The sequence below is a fragment of the Erpetoichthys calabaricus genome, chromosome 5 (genome assembly GCF_900747795.2).
Source record: "Erpetoichthys calabaricus chromosome 5, fErpCal1.3, whole genome shotgun sequence".
NCBI lineage: Eukaryota > Metazoa > Chordata > Cladistia > Polypteriformes > Polypteridae > Erpetoichthys > Erpetoichthys calabaricus.
Genome location: NC_041398.2, coordinates 174,321,239 through 174,335,522, shown reverse-complemented (window position 1 = coordinate 174,335,522; position 14,284 = coordinate 174,321,239). Strand labels below are relative to the sequence as shown.

At 35.9% G+C, this 14,284-nt stretch overlaps 1 protein-coding gene across 1 annotated transcript in view; it reads left to right on the top strand.

Annotated features, from left to right (window-relative positions):
• tusc3 (tumor suppressor candidate 3) overlaps positions 1-14,284 on the top strand; it is a 550,580-nt gene that overhangs the window by 244,405 nt on the left and 291,891 nt on the right. The window lies entirely within an intron of this gene.

The following is a 14,284-nucleotide window of genomic DNA, read 5'->3' as shown; positions in this document are numbered from 1 at the left end:
TCATCCCCTCTTGGGAATCGAATCTCTATCGTCAGCGCCAGAGTTGAAGCCCCTAACGTTGCGGTCAGCAAGTCGGCTAACATCCGCCATGTGCCGTCTTTCAGTTGCGAGAAGCAGATCATAGAATGGTTGAAACTGTTGCCCCTAACGTTGCGCTACGGCGTGTGGTTCGTTTATACCTCGTGTCTTCTCATTAAACTTTTATCTCGCGAATATGTTATTGCAATCTGCAGCGGGAGCGTTTCTATAAACTTAATTTAAACTTACGTTTTACACCGTGCTTTGTTTCCCTTATGAACATGCTTGTATGCTTCACTCGCTCCCTTCTCAATTGTTTAATGAATTTTTTGTTCTTCACTGTTTGCGGCTCTTCCTTAATTTCTCCGTACTGAGTTCTTTTATCTCGCGAATATGTTATTGCAATCCGCAACGGGAGCGTTTCAATAAACTTAATTTAAACTTACGTTTTACACCGTGCTTTGTTTCCCTTATGAAGATGCTTGTATGCTTTACTCGCTCCCTTCTCAATTGTTTAATTAATTTTTTGTTCTTCGCTGTTTGCGGCTCTTCCTTCATTTCTCCTTACTCAGTTCAGATTACGTGGGAGGCGTGATGACATGACACTCAACTCCGCCTCCCACAGCCATCAAGCTGCCGTCCATTACAGTATATTGTCAAAAATGAGGTTCCAGTTATGACCATTACGCGTTGAATTTCGAAATGAAACCTGCCTAACTTTTGTAAGTAAGCTGTAAGGAATCAGCCTGCCAAATTTTAGCCTTCCACCTACACGGGAAGTTGGACAATTAGTGATGAGTGAGTCAGTGAGTCAGTGAGGGCTTTGCCTTTTATTAATTAGTATAGATTACAGTGTGCACCTTACATTTATTTTACATTTAATTTTTTTACTTAGATTTTTTACATTTACTTTAATCTGTAATTATTGCATGTTTTTATTTATATAACCTATTTTTCACCAACAATAAATCCTTAAAATAAAGGATTTGTTTTTATTACATTCTCCCTGTTATTAATTTAGACTTTGTGATTAAAAAAATGGTAATACATTTTACCATGTTGGGACTGGGAGGAATGTGAGTTTGGAGGGCCCCTTGAGTCCCTAGAATCACCTCTTCCAGATACCACAGTACACCTTCAACATGTCTCGAGAAGTCAGAGCTGTTTTGGCGGTACAAGGGGGACCTACATAATATTAGGCAGGTGGTTTTAATGTTGTGCCTGATATATACACAGCATATACCGTATGTTGCATGCCATGTATACTTTTTATTTATTGTATTTTTGCAACTATTCTAAGTATTTTTATTGTACAACATACACATCACATTAAACTCAACTTGGACTAGAAAGCATAAATGCTGGGTTGGGAATGGAACCATTTACAGCATTTTCAATTCTGTTCAAAGATTTTAAGCATAATGGTTTCCTTGAAGGCTGTTTATAGACTCTAAGTTAATGAGTTAAATATTACAAGTATATTTAAAATTTTAAACAACATTCTGCCTTCCAAGTAAAATGCTGAAATAAATTGAAGGCTATCATTGAATATGCAGGGGGAAATAAATAAACACCTAGTCTTACAGTGCAGGTACAGCATGGGCAGCAATTAAGTGTTCTATGTACTTAGTTTAGAATTTCTTTCATTTAAAATGTGACATTGTTGCAAGTTTATATTTTGTCATGAATTTTTCACATTTCCATGCATTCGTATGAGATGCCTTCAATGTTTTAAGTGCTATGATTGTGTGTGGGTATGATGGAACTATGGGCTGGCACCCCAAGCACCCCCTACCACTCACTAACCATTGCCTCCCCTACCCTGCAACTGAAAATGGAACAGAGCAAACATGAAAAATGGATAGAATGAAGGGACAGATGGTTGCTTTGTGATAGTGCTGTCTATAAATTAATGATTGATTGAATCTTAAGAAAAAGTGCTGCATTACTGTGAAGGCATAGGTCAGAGTCTGAAGCTGAGACCAGTCTTAAATGATGGATAACTTCAGAATTTGCTGTAGCATTGTGAGGCTCATTAAGACATTTTTGTAAGTAGAGTCTGGCAGCAAAGATTTCTGATGTATGTGTTCTGTTGTTGCTCTTTTATAAACTCACTTGAATCTTGATGCTTCTTGAAAATGATTAACACGCACCTGAATGGATACGTCTTTATTTATTTGGAAACATTTTCTTTGCATCTTAATTGTTCAATCTCATGTTTTAGCACATTAAAGTCATTGTTGTGCAACTTTTCTTAAGAAAGTCTTGAGTAAGGGATTTTTTTTCTGTGATTTTCTTCTTGAGGTAGGCTTAATTATTACAATTTCTTAGCATAAGTTATGTATTTGTTTAAAGTTATGTACATTGTATGTTTGTATTTTTGTTAATGTTAACTTAGCTTTCATACCTATATTTGTTGATTTCATATGTGATATAATTGTGTACTTTCCCCTTACATGTAGTTATGTTCCTTGTTCTTTGTGGGTGGACTCTTTGCTCAGGCTGCCTAAATAGGCTGAGAAGGCTCAAGATTTGGGAGTCATTTGTTTGTTGGAGTTTTTTGTACTTATTGCTGTTTTTTCTTGTTGGAGTTTCTGGGTTTTTGATTATACTGTGCTTTATTTTAAGGATTCTGATTTTTGGATTTCGTATTGGGACTTGTATATAGTGGATTGCATTTTAGGCAACTCCTTTGTGCCCCTTTTTGCTCTTTTAAATTTTCTTTGTGTTTTGCTATTTTTGTTAATAATACAATTAATTTATAAAGATTTTTCATTTGCCTTTTTAACTAAAAGCTGATGTTATGTTCTGGCCAGATCCCTTCTCTGGCTTATGTTTATGTTCTTTTTCTTTGTCTTTTTCATTAATTTTTCTGTTTGATTTTTTTGTTTGTTTTTTTTTTCTGTTAATATTGTTATGTTCATTTATCTTTTAGCCAATATTTTAATTTATTGTTTCTGTTTTGTTTAAAATACTTGAATTATTTCTTTAAATATTACATTCCCTGTCTTTTGTGGTTAGTTCCCCAAGATGTCGTGGAACGACTTGTCCATCACAGTTGAGGGACTATTCTCAGCTCTCTAAAGACTCATTTGGTACACAGTCATTTGCATTTCATTGAGTACGCTTTGGAGGTGAGTTTTACTAGCAGGCTGTTTTGTTTTGTTCTTTGCTGGTTATTTTCATTTTTTTCCTTCTATTTTTTGGATTACTCTGTTGGATTACATTTTGGGACTTGTTTGCTGTGGATTGCCTTTTAGGCAGACCTCCTTCGCCTCCTTTTTTGACATTTTTTGAGTATTTTAGCATTTTTTGTTAATAAATTCTCTTTAATAAAGATTCCAGTGGGACTTGTCTCTGTATAAGCCAGAGTTTTATGGTCCTAACTCTTGTAAGACATAGTTCGAGGAAAGAATTGGTTGTGACAGCAAAGCTGAGTTTGCTATAAACATTTTAACAACATGTTAAATTATTGAGTCAAGTTTACTACTTATTTCAATTTTACGTATCATATATGCTCTGGGTTTGGAGAAACAGATTCTTCTGAAAATACTCAGTTCATAGAGAATTCATATATACTTCTGTTTCTGGGAAATATCTTTTTTTAATTTTATTATTGCCTTGTTATGTATTTCACTGCAACTCCATTTTGTTTCCCTAGTGGGCACCACCATTTTGTGCAACCAATTCAATGCCATGATGACTCATTCCAAGTGGCATTGTCCCAGAAGTCAAGCTTTGTGTGGTGGTGTAAATTTCAGCGTTGCCAAGATTGTAAATTACTCTGTGATTTATTTCAGTTGTGATCTCTTTTGTGCTCCACTATAATAAAAAAAGATTTTTGGTTTACATGTTGGATTAGATGTTAGCTTTCTGATGATTTCTTCAATTTTGACCTCTATTTGTTCTTCAGCAAACATTTATCCCCTGGTCCATTTCAACAGCCATCATGACCTTACAATTATTCCATCTTCTGACAGAAGAGGAGTTGTGAATTAGCATGAGTCTTATTATCATTTGAAAAATGAATGATAATAAGCCTTTTAAATATTACACTGGACTCAGAGGGTACCTGTAATATCAGTTCAATGGAGTGATAACAGGTGGTTTTTTCAAAACATCTAGTGTATCACATCATATCTGCTGGCTTGTCTTTCATTTTCTTGAACAGATCAATAGTTATCATAAATTAACTTAAAACTTTAATTATTTGTGAAGGTTTAGTATGTTTTTAATCGTTCTGTTTATATTTACATATTATAAACCACACATTAAAATCTATATTACACAAAATCGTGTCTTTACCAATACATATTGCTTTTTTACTAACCAGCCCTGTAGCAATTGCAAGATATTCACAAAATACCCTAACACTCACACAGGCAGAGCCTATTTTAGTGTTGCACTTTGGCCTGAGCATGCATATATTTGAGATATGGGAGGAAAACCAGAGTATCAGCAGAAAACTCCACACAGACATGTAAACAATATGCAAGCATCAATATAGACAGTGATCAAGTTATGATTCAAAGCCACTCCCCAAGGAACTATTAAGTATATTTCAATGACCGAAAAGTTTGAACTGGTTCTAATCAATTTGGTTCAGATGTCTCTATGGTGACAAGAGCACTTGGTGCTCAAAATTATTATTTTCAGACACCTAATTTTATTTACTTAATTTCTACCATCTTAAATTTGTCTCAAATGTGTGTTCTTATATTTATTTTTATACTACCAGTTATTCAATATTACTTTTATTTTAAATTGAAGCAACATACTGTTTTAGGGATTTCTCAAGTTGTAATTAAAACTATTTATCTCTGTTTACTAGAGAAATATCACCATTAACTTCAGACTTCTTAACTATCTCTCCTTGCTTCCCATGATTCCCATTCCCATCACTGTATTCTTTTTCTCAGTGCACAGGGTAGATGTTCAATATGGAGATTAAAAAGGGTCTTTCTTGTGATCCATTATTTATTGAAGAGAGAAATATTGAACATTAATGAGAAATATAAATAACAGGCTCTCATAAAATAAATAATAAAGAGTCAAAACAATTGTGAAGGCAGTGAAAAGGGGTGTTATTATATACAGAGTAGCTATGTATTAGGCACACTTGATGTTTGCATGTAATTGACTACTCAGTCACAACAAGAACCTAGACAGATAGGAATTTTTTAAAAAGTTTCTATATATCTATCTATTTTTCTCATTTTCAAATTAATGGAGGTAATGTTTTTTGCATATTTGTAATTATATTAAAAAGCTTTGGTGTTTAAGGCACAATATGATTATGTATACTGGTAACATGTAAAGGTACAGGCAAAGACAGATTTGATTTGTTTACAATCATATAGTTTGAACTAAATAACTTCACAAATAGTTATGTCTTTCTGTATCTTTAAACACTTTGTTTCTTACCATCTGCATAATTAGGAAAATTGCCTTAACAGTTAAACACCGTCTTCAGTACCCACTTATACCTTGACAGGGTTATAGGACACTAGCACACATTAACAGCAATGAATACAAGTCAGGAAAAACACTTGAGAAGGCACATGACCATTACCAGCCATACACACCAGTAAGCCTAATAGCATATCTATGGACTTTAGAAAAAAATAAGATATGTGGTGCTTGAGAAAATCCTGATAGTCCAAAAGTCAACAGCTATCCATTTGATGAAAAATGGTCTGATGTAGATTTTATTTTAAGATAAATCCATTTTAACAAGTAGAGTGGTTAAACATGAACTTTGTTTGAAATCAATACTGAGTTGAAACACCAATCTGTTAGATGTATTTTATGTATTAGATTTTAGAGTGAACACCCAAAGCACTTTACATTTATAATACAATCCTTTACAGAAATACTGAATATATTTTGTAAAGCCAGATGTGCATGTTTGCAAAGTGACTCATACAAGGTTGCATAAATTTTCATCCAACAAATGTATACTTTTAGCAAGGATATGTAAGCATTCTGTGGATCAATTGTATGGAACTACAAGTAAGGAATATGAAATCACTTTTTTAATCATGCTAAAATCTTTTTTTTTTCCTCTTTGTGATAAAAATGACCAGTGGTGTGTTTATGAGAAGTCTACTATACCTGTAAAAAAGTGCAGATTTAAAATGTTGCGTGTATTATTTGTAATGTTTTCTGTCGGAGATTGAATGCAGTGGCTATATGTTAACTGTAAAAATCTTTCATTAAGCAATTAACTTTAAACAAAGAAGGCAAAACATACAAAGCTGATGATACAAGAAGCATTTAATGGGCTCAGAAGATTATAAAAAACAAGGAATTCGTTACCCTTCCCAGATGTCATTAGCTTAATATTTTGCTGATAATGGATTCATTTGTTAAAAGAAAAAAAAAAAAAAAGTAATGTTTTGGACTATGCTGTTAAAGCCGGGTGGACACTTTGGCTTAATTATTAAAGCTCAGTAATATTTTTTTTCATATTTCATTGAATCTTCCATAAAATGACATGGAGCACTATATTTCACAATAATCTAACAGAGTCCTGTAGGAAAAGCTCTGCAGTCGTCAAAAATGAAAAAGTCACTGAATTAAAAACTCAGTTTGTGTGAGACTCAAACAGCAATTTTAAATACAATTTTCCTGACCATACAGACAAAGGGTCACAAAAGCTCCAAAAAAGTAGGCTAAACTAAAAAAAGTCCTCTTCTCCTGGTTCTTTGTAATTTCCACATTGATGTCATTATGCGGATATTAAAGTTAATTTACAATTCATGTACAATATTGATGAGGCCAGTTGGTTTGAAAAGTGGAAATCCTTATCAAACTGAAAATTGCTTAAAGATAGATGAGTGTTGGTATGTATTATTAATAGCTTTTTAAATTTCACTAGAACCAACCTCTAGACACAATCTGCATAAACTAACTCTTATGCCCCTCCCAAAGGAGTAAGGAAATTGTATGTCTTTTATTGCATGTAGTACAAAAAGAATATATTTTCACTTAATGACAGTATAACATGGTAATAACATATATGAAATAATGACCACTGGAGTTTTTTTTCTCTCTCCACCAACTACCTTTGTTATAATTAGTTTATTTAATTATTATTTTTCTTTATTTTCACTTACTGTCATTTGTAAGGCACCTTTTGAATTATTGTCTCTATAATTTCATGGACAATATTGGTAATCCCAACAGTATAAATCAATGAATATCCTATGGCCCTCTCAGTATCTCCTAATGAGACAGCATAAACTTTCAGGTAGCCATGCTACAGTATGTTGTGTGCTTTGGAGCTTCGCAGGTGGCTGGGTAATCAAAAAGTACACCAATCAACTGTCCTTGTAAAAAGGCTTGTTGCTAAAATGATCCCTACATTTTCTGGCTCAGTATATCCAACTCAGAATAGCAGGGGGCCAAAGTCCATTCTGACACCATCAAATGCTGGAGACAGCTATAAAAGGGACATCCATCTATTTCACCTCACCCTCATCCACACTGAGCCAAATTTAGCCTAACATACTGTACATATCTTTAGGAAATGGAGTGATAAACCAGAATACACAGTGAAACATCCATTCAGATAAGAAGAAAGAATGCAAACACCATACAGTTAAGAATAGATACAGTGGGGCAAAAAAGTATTTAGTCAGCCACCAATTGTGCAAGTTCTCCCACTTAAAAAGATGAGAGAGGCCTGTAATTTATGAGACAAAATGAGAAAAAAAAATCCTGAAAATCACATTGTCTGATTTTTAAAGAATTTATTTGCAAATTATGGTGGAAAATAAGTATTTGGTCACCTACAAACAAGCAAGATTTCTGGCTCTCACAGACCTGTAACTTCTTCTGTAAGAGGCTCCTCTGTCCTCCACTCGTTACCTGTATTAATGGCACCTGTTTGAACTCGTTATCAATATAAAAGACACCTGTCCACAACCTCAAACAGTCACACTCCAAACTCAACTATGGCCAAGACCAAAGAGCTGTCAAAGGACACCAGAAACAAAAAAACCTGCACCAGGCTGGGAAGACTGAATCTGCAATAGGTAAGCAGCTTGGTGTGAAGAAATCAACTGTGGGAGCAATTATAAGACACCTGTCCACAACCTCAAACAGTCACACTCCAAACTCAACTATGGCCAAGACCAAAGAGCTGTCAAAGGACACCAGAAACAAAAAAAACCTGCACCAGGCTGGGAAGACTGAATCTGCAATAGGTAAGCAGCTTGGTGTGAAGAAATCAACTGTGGGAGCAATTATTAGAAAATGGAAGACATACAAGACCACTGATAATCTCCCTCGATCTGGGGCTCCATGCAAGATCTCAACCTGTGGGTTCAAAATGATCACAAGAACAGTGAGCAAAAATCCCAGAACCACATGGGGGACCTAGCGAATGACCTGCAGAGAGCTGGGACCAAAGTAACAAAGGCTACCATCAGTAACACACTACGCCGCCAGGGACTCAAATCCTGCAGTACCAGACGTGTTCCCCCTGCTTAAGCCAGTACATGTGCAGGCTTGTCTGACGTTTGCTAGAGAGCATTTGGATGATCTAGAAGAGGAATGAAACCAAAATAGAACTTTTTGGTAAAAACTCTACTCGTCGTGTTTGGAAGAGAAAGAATGCTGAGTTACATCCAAAGAACACCATACCTACTGTAAAGCATGGGGGTGGAAACATCATGCTTTGGGGCTGTTTTTCTGCAAAGGGACCAGGACGACTAATCCGTGTAAAGGAAAGAATGAATGGGGCCATGTATCGTCTGATTTTGAGTGAAAACCTCCTTCCATCAGCAAGGGCATTGAAGATGAAACGTGGCTAGGTCTTTCAGCATGACATTGATCCCAAACACACCGCCCGGGTAACGAAGGAGTGGCTTTGTATGAAGCATTTCAAGGTCCTGGAGTGGCCTAGCCAGTCTCCAGATCTCAACCCCATAGAAAATCTTTGGAGGGAGTTGAAAGTCCGTGTTGCCCAGCGACAGCCCCAAAACATCACTGCTCTAGAGGAGATCTGCATGGAGGAATGGGCCAAAATACCAGCAACAGTGTGTAAAAACCTTGTGAAGACTTACAGAAAACGTTTGACCTCTGTCATTGCCAACAAAGGGTATATAACAAAGTATTGAGATGAACTTTTGTTATTGACCAAATACTTTTTTCCACCATAATTTGCAAATAAATTCTTCAAAAATCAGACAATGTGATTTTCTGGATTTTTTTTCTCATTTTGTCTCTCATAGTTGAGGTATACCTATGATGAAAATTACAGGCCTCTCTCATCTTTTTAAGTCAGAGAACTTGCACAATTGGTGGCTGACTAAATACTTTTTTGCCCCACTGTAGATCATTACCAAAACATGCAGGAATATATTTCTTGAAAATGTGATTTTCTATTGTGGAAGAAACCCCCAAGGAAGACAGGAATAATTCAATCATTCAGTCTTTATTCAGGCACCGGTGAGTACATGGATTTATGCGTTGCAAGACAGAAGAGCAAAATTCCCTTTTTTGGTCGGCTTTTTTATATTTTCCTCCCTCCCCCTTCCCCTTACTTATCAAAAAGCATAATATCATTTACCTAAGCATGGCATTTTATTACACAAATGGGCCATCTGTTTCTGTTTTGTGTATGTGTCAGATGGACCCTAAAGAAAGAAAGGTCATCTTTCCTGTGTCTAAGAAATGCATTCCTAAAGAGGAAATTGTCCTAGGACAGCTTACTGCACCCTGTCTTATGACAGACGCCTGTATGAATAACCTGCCGTTAGAGCAAAACAGCTTTGTCAGCTTTTAACCCTTAGTAGCTTGCACACAGTTAAATTTTCTTTCACACTATAAATGTATATGAAATGTTGGTCAAAACATGTTAAAAGAGAGCAAGATGACTTCATGAAGAAGCTTAAAAAAGAAGCTCAATATGGCAGCTTGCTGGTTCAGGAGGTGTTTTTTGATGGCACTGAGTAAAGTGACATTTTGGTCTTTCCTTTGCATTCTGTTTTCTGTATAACAGGTTTCATCCTATGCTTTTTTCAAGTCTTAGACTTTTTACTGTATATTTCAGTCATTCTTTTGTCTCCACCCCTCTCTAATCAGCATCACAATATTTATATACAGTAATAAAACAGATCTTACATTTTATTGTAGTTACACCTGGTGCATGGCCTGCTGTTAGACATCTGCCATTTTCATCACTAACTAATTATCTACTTTTGAATAAAACACTAAGGTCTGTGGGTCCGGTCTCTTAGAGCAATCTGATTAGTCTGTTTGCCTTTGTTGACGAGACAAAAGAGGAAGTGCCAGTGTAAGAAGCACTAGAAGGAGTAAAGGCTTATGAGACATTGCTGATAGAGTTGCCTTCAAAGATAGCAAGTATAAAACCAGACAGGAGGTGAGAAAGGTGCCTTGGAAATAATAACAGTCTGAGAAGTAAGCTTTACGGGAATGTGCTGGAGATGCAGAATATTTTTCAATTTAGAGATAAAGCAACAGATATGAAGGACATAGATCATTATTTAAAATTTATATGTAATTGTATGAATAAAACAAAATTGAAAATTGTGACATTTTTGTTTGTACAAAGAGTAAAAAAAATGAATACTCTCTTTAGACTCTACAGTTTTCACACTGGTGTTCCGGACAGGAAAAAAGAGGCGTGATCATGTTGTGAAATGGAAAGAGAAAAGTTTATTGAACATCAAGGAAGGTGCAAAGCTCCATCATTATTTAAACTTTATATGTAATTGTATGAATTAAAACAAAATTGAAAATTGTGACATTTTTGTTTGCACAAGGAGTAAAAACAATGAATACTGTCTTTACATTCTACAGTTTTCACACTGGTGTTCCAGACAGAAAAAAAAAGGTGTGATCATGTTGTGAAATGGAAAGAGAAAAGTTTATTGAATATCAAGGAAGGTGCAAAGCTCCATGGTTAGCAAGCATTCTATTCTGTTAACTGCTGACCCGTTTTGATATTTGACAGCAGTAGAACTACCCTAAATGCCATTCTTTTAGCCTGAAATTTGGTGACTTTTCCTAAAGTGACCCAAAATACACAAAAATAAAAATATTTAAAAATTTTATACTGTTGTACAGGTGCTACAGGTTTTTCTATATTGAGGCTGTTCCGGGTCAAATTTGACTCATATCTATTGAGATGGATTTTAGATCCACCAGTGTGAGTCAAATCAAGGAAAATGGTGGTTTTAGGGAATCTTGAAACTGTGAAACTGTACATGCCATGTTTGTGTGTATTTCTATGGGGCAATGGTGACAGAGTTCAAGGAGACCTTGTCACTCTCATGAGAACTGTCTGTCATCCCACCAGATTTGCACAGGTTCCCACAGAGACAGGCACCTGCTGGTCTTTGAAGGTTCACAGGGGAACCTAGAAACAGTGAAATAGTAAAACAGCATAAGAGTGATCACATATGGTGAATGTAAGGAACAGAAGTCATACAGAGGTCAGAGGATGCCTTGACACAGACACGAGATCTGTACCTACAAGCACAATTTCCTGAAATGTAACAAAATAATCTAAAAAGAAACAAATAAGAATCCATTTATTCTGGCCTGAGCTGCCACTATCTCCGATTACAGTATTGGGGAGAGAGGTCTTGTCTTCTAAGTTTTATTTCACCCTTGATACCACAGTGGTCTCATATATGCAAAAGAAGAATAAGAATGTCATCCTTATGAGCACATTTCATAAGGATACAGAGGCCATTGCTCAGGAGGACAGAAAACCGGCCATCATAATTGACTACAGTGCCAACAAAGGAGGAATGGACAACCTTGACAAAGTAACAGGCACATTCAGCTGCAAGAGGAGAACCACCCGCTGGCCTCTCATGATATTCCACAATATCATTGATATTTTGACCTACAATGCCTTTGTCATATGGAATGAGCTGAACCCTATCTGGAAGGCAAGCAAGAGGAACTGGAGGAGGCTCTTTCTGGAGGAGCTTGGAAAAGCCCTTGTGAGTCCATGCATGCAAAATCAACACCACCTTCCCCGCACAGCAGCTTCAACATCACTGGTAAGGGGGGTCAGTGCAGTGATTTGAGCCTGGCCCTGATCAAAAAGTCACACATGAACCCAACAGAAGGGGACTGAATAGAAGTAGAGGCAACTTCTGTTCTCCAAAACAGGGACAATGTGCTACAAATGTGGGAAACACATGTGCAAGTCCCACACATGCTAGGTTCCCTACCACTGCTTTGAATGCAAAGACTAGCTTGCAATAAGCAATTTTTTATGTTTTGTTTTCTAAGTGTTAATTAATGTTGAACTAATATTGATAAGTACAGTAAGGTAATGGTTGTACATAGTTATATAATAAATCCCAACAATTCCAGAATGTTCTTGCCATTTTCACTTTCAATAAAATAATATTTAATTCATTATGGCTGTTATATTTTTATGTCTTAGATAAAACAGGACATGATATTGCATGATAGTAGATGTTATTCTTTAAAAACTAGTGTTGTGAAACGTAAAAAATACACCCTCCCTGCTCTCTGAAACATTACTTAAGGATTAATCATCAATTTAATAATGTCAGATAGGCTATTTATACATTATAAATAGATCTATTATTCAAAATGTGCTATACACACTTACTATGAGAGAATTCTTGGCCATACTGTAAAGGCATGAAATATGAACAGTATGTAAGGGTTAAAGTGCACAATATCCCAGTGTCAGTCTTAGATAGTGACAATTGAATTTCTGTTGGGGAAGCCCCTGAAATTACATTGCAACACTCGAAACTACTACTCCTTGCTCCTCACTGTTGACGTTAAACGTCTGTGTTGCACCAGCACTTATGTATATCCATTTCAAGAACTGCTTATGCAATGTACATACTACTAAGCAGTGTAAACAAATGAAGATCAAAGGTGACTTACAACATTTCAGATACAACTGGTTACATGTCCTTTGTTTTTCCAATTGAGCACTGGCAGGTGAAGTGATTTGCCTATTCACACAATGTCAATACCAGGATTTGAACCAAAAAGCTCAGTGTTTGATGTCCTATGTACAGAGCCTTAACCACTAACACACACTGCCTGCCAATAATATTTGCCCTTGGTAAAAAGAAAAAAATACTAAAAATATTTTATACAGAAATGCATGTAGCTTGGTACACAGGACTTCTGATACACCCAATGAACCAACAACACTAACGGAGGGCATCTGTCTTATGAAATCTCCCAGCCGAAGCCAAGTAACACAGCTTAGTATACCATAAGATGCAAATCATAAATATGGGTATACTCATAAATGGGCTGAAAGTTATAATACAAATTTTATTTGTTGATTCTTCCGTGTTCTGTAATCTTGAGATTTGTATTGTAGTTAATTCATTATTCCATTTTCCAAACCCAGTATGCCACATGACAAGCCACAAGACTGGAACTCCACATACATTTGATTTGCGTCTGTAACAACCGCTGTAAATTTATAGTACTTGTAAAAGTTAGCATTTTTTTTACACTTTTATGCACCAAAATGTGCAGACTGGGCAAGATTGGAGAAAAAAAAAAACACACGGTCACTGATTACAACCACAAGACGGTATGCGAATGAATATGAATAATTTCCATAATGTTGCATCCGTGCCTTGTTTTCCGAAATGTAGTATACAGGTCATAAAATGAATAATTCCAAATATCATATATACCTATGTCTCTGTTTTTTGTCAGTGCGGCTTTGACATCATGGACCATAAGGTGCATACTAATTCACCATAAGCAGGAACACTCAATAAAACTAAAAAAATCAAGTGACAATGAGATACCAAGAAGGCAGATTCGCCAGCATTTGTGTATCAGCTTGTATCCATCCAGATCAGAGAATTTCCAGTTTGATTGTCTCAAAACACCACTCACATCTACAGTTATTCCCAGTTTCAAATAAAAACTAACCGCATCAGATCCCTGGGGGGGCGGTAGTATGTATCGTGATCGTGACTGAGAGAATTAAAGTGAAAAAATAAACGCTAACTTTTACAAGTTCTATAAATTTACAGCGGCTGTTACAGGCGCAAATCAAATGTATGTGTTTATTGTATAATATTAACAATAAGAGCAGCTCACTACTCAAAACGGTAAATATATGAGGCAGTGAGGATCCAACTGGGGGACTCTTGATTACAAGTCAGCAATTCTTACCGCTGCGCCACAGAAACTATTGTATCATCCTTGAACCTTTTGTGAAAGTGTTTATTTGATCTTTGGACTTCAGGCTTCACAGATT